Raw genomic sequence first — 3885 nt, 5'->3', positions numbered from 1 at the left:
GTTTCAGCTCGTTTTTCGATTCCTGTAGACACGATCAGTGTGTAGAGGTTGCTTTTAAGCAGATTTTATGTGATTATATATTCTGTTATTGTTGTTTTGAATTTGTGATCTCTTGCTTGCGTGAATACATTGAAATATCACATGCTGCTGCTTCTTCTTCATTGTCAAGGGTGCTTAAGCCACGCATTGAGGACGGAAAGTCTTCCGAAGAAGAAAGGACGCACGAACTCAATCTCAATCACTCCCCTGGCTTTTTCCAGTTTTTATGTGAGTGCGCTTGGAGGTTTGGGTGAGTGGGTGGGCAAAGAGAGCAGGTGCTGCTGCAAAAGAGAATGAAAATGCACAAATTTTGCTTTCCTGAAAATGACCCAAATCCACCAACTTCCAACACGCCTTTGGGACACGACGCTGCTGCTTGCTCATTTGGTGAATGTGTACAGCACACATCTTTCTCTTTTCCTCTCCCTTCTCTTCTCAAACCTTCTCTTCCAATGGATCCAGCTACTCTCCTCCGCCGGAAGTTCGATGCTTATCGCATGGCACAGGATGCGTGGACTCAAAACCATTTTAACATAGAGTTGACGGGAGTATTACATTCTTTTCTGAAAATCTTTTGTTTTTTTAGCACTTATATATGTTTTTTTTTTAATTGTCTTAAGAAAACAAGAACGTCAAGAGTATCATGATTTGTACATGACCGCGATAACGAATCTGAATCTTAGCATGCAATTGATAAAGGCAGGAAGAGCTTTTGGTCCTCAGTTCAATAACCGAAGCCAAGGCATTTGTAGCCTTGTGGCCGCAATTCTTGGCCAATCCCAGTAATCTGAACCGGGAATATGAGTAATGGGAGTAGGGTGGATTCATTTTTATTTTTATTTCTACTATATTCCTACTTTTACTCTCACTTATAATCTTAGACTTTTGCCTTGCCTTCTTACAAGAAATCCAAACCTACACCTAAAACTAAATCGTTCCCAACCCTTCCTAAGAAAGTGGGGATTTGAACCCCCGCCTCTGGATCTTGTCCGAGCAAAGTATTTGGCCATTTATCCAATGTAATCAGTTTCTTTTTAGTGCAAAGACATTTTTTGCGCCATTCATTTATTCGAAAAGGACCAAGTCTAACGAGTCAAGTTGTTTAATATGAACCTTTAAGTTATGATCATGAAGTGAACTACTTACGAAGCTTATCCTAAATTATTCATAAGGAGATAGACAATGCTGTCTGCTTCCTCGTGTTCTTATTTGGGTTTGTTCTATCAGCATTACTGGGAAGACATCAAATGGGACATTTTTAAGGAGGTGAAAACTTCTTGAAAAGTAGCTCTCTTTCGCTAGATTTAAATAGAACATATATCTCCCTTATCCCGAAAGTTCTGAACCCAGAGATATTGAATCAGTATCGTTCAATAAGTTTATGCAATTTTGGCTACAAGATCATCTCGAAAGTGCTGGCCAATAGACTCAAATTAATCTTACCAGAAATTATAGTAGCAGAACAAAGTGCATTTGTTGGCAGGAGGCAAATTCAGGATAACATCTTTATTATCCAAGAAATGACCAGTTAATGAGAGCTTTTTCTCTCTGAAGATGGATTACTAAGACAATGTATATCGTAAAGCAATGTCGAGTCGCACCCAAAACAGATCCCCAATGATTTACGCGTTTCCTCTCTACAGTATGTTACCCTTTCTTTTTTTTTAAGTTGGAAGTGTATGATACTTTTATCCGTGATTTTAGACTGTAAAGCACAAGCTATGCATATTCCTTTTAGAAGTGATCGATATTCTGTCTCAGTCTTTGGGCTTGATTAATCTCAACTCATTTTCACTTGATAAGATATTGTTCTTCATTTAATCCTTGCGAGAATGCTTGCTAACCCTTTTTTGTGGACAACTAGCTTCCTTATCAAATAATAGCTAATTATTTTCCGCTCTTCGTTGTAATTCTAACAGGAGGCGGTCCCTCACATACTTGAGAAAACAGATGATGATTTTTTTTCAAAAATCATTTGCCATACTAAGAGAGGTTGCAGACATATGTTCTGAGAAGATTCAAGAGATTCCTTACATCACGAGCCCAAAAAAGCCAGAAGGAGGCATATTTGTAATGGTACGGGCGTAATATACACATACGTACATTATGTATGCATGTATTTTTTTTTCCATCGGTATGGTGTACACAATTATGTGATTTATATTTTTCTTGATAAGGTCTTTCTTCTCCTAATTCCTTCCATTCTACCAATGAATAATCTATAATAATTTACAAATCGAGATGGCTAATTGTTCTCGGATAGCACCCACTCCAGTAGAAATTTAGATGCCATCATGACAGGTCAAGTTGAATTTATCATTGTTGGAGGCCATTAAGGATGATACGGAGTTTTGCATAAAACTGGCTGAAGAAGAATCTGTCGTTGCTCTGCTTGGTAAACTCAGCCTATCTTCTCAGACCAAAAAAAAAAAAAAAAAACTCAGCCTCTCCAATTGCCGGTGAAAGGAAAATATGTCAATGCTTTGTTTTTATGCATCTGCTTCATTTTTCTAACTTCTTTCGGCTTTTTGAATTTTTCAAAAGCGTCCCTTGACGTTTGTTTCGTGTAATGCACACTGGCCAAGGATGCTACAAGGGACTTCAGAGCGAAAGACCTGATGAATAACTTCTTCACAGTTTTCCAAGGACTTCGATTTTGGAAGAAAAAAGGATCATTGATTTAATTTGAATTCACTCGCGGCATTCTTGCGAACTAATGCTCAGATAATTCCATAGCAAACCCATCCCATTTTCGCTGTAGGGTTCTTGCTTTTCTCAAGCACCATCCGTATCCATCAGATAATAATATATGACATTCGGGTTTGCAGGGATAGCTTTTGGAATGAAGAACTGGCTTCGTGTCACTTTTGCTGTCGAGCCATTTTCTCTCCAAGCTGGCTTGGGGAGGATCAAGGCCTTCCACGAAAGGCATGCCAAAAGATAAAACGAGCCGGTTCACACCGGTGCCACAAAGGGCTGAGATCATCAACTGCTTGTTGGATCTTGAGTTGTCTTTGTTTCGCGTCGAAGATCATTGCAAAGGGTGAAACAAGATAAGTCAATCCACAAGGAAGCTAATCGTCCGAGCATTTGCCCGGAAGTAGGGGATGGAGGAGGAGTAGAAAATCAACCTGACCGTTGATCCGATCCGAACCTCCATTAAAAACCTTGAACTCGATTTTCCACCGTAGTTAAATCTACTGTCTTGTATTGTTTGGCTATAATCTCTCGGTTTGATGCACAATATTATCAATGATATGATTGATTACGCCCGGGGGAGTATTCTTATGTCACGCCCTAACTCTCGGTTTTGTGACCATCCTTCGAGTTTGGTCGATTTTATAATGCGATATCACAAGACTACATATCGCCGACCCTTTTTCCATTTTTTAATAGCACATACGGAAGCAGTTATAAAATCCCCAAATAATAAAGCAATGGGATATACAAGCCTATTTAATGTAGTTCTCAATCAATTGCTGAAGTCATTCAATGTCAGTACGAAGTCAATGCAATTATTTGGCTGCCTTGTTGATTAAGTGTCAACTAACTTTAATCAACCAGTGAGGTGTTGACACTTGAAAGAAAGTGGGGCCCATTATGTATCTTGTTATCATTTGCTTTAAAAGCATATCCTAGCATAATTTCGTCAATATAATGTATATGAAGTTCTTTCTATCGTAGGTAAATGAAAAAACATGAGGATAAATCTATAATATATATTATATGAGGGCCTTTAAACACTCGATAAAATTTCCTTGACGTTCGCGATCTATCAACCCGAAAATCATCTCACGAATTCATATTATTCAAATGGATATGTATATTATAAGTCTTAAAACTTGT

Source organism: Eucalyptus grandis, chromosome 9, assembly GCF_016545825.1.
Source record: "Eucalyptus grandis isolate ANBG69807.140 chromosome 9, ASM1654582v1, whole genome shotgun sequence".
Classification (NCBI taxonomy): domain Eukaryota; kingdom Viridiplantae; phylum Streptophyta; class Magnoliopsida; order Myrtales; family Myrtaceae; genus Eucalyptus; species Eucalyptus grandis.
Note: the sequence above shows the minus strand (reverse complement) of the source record.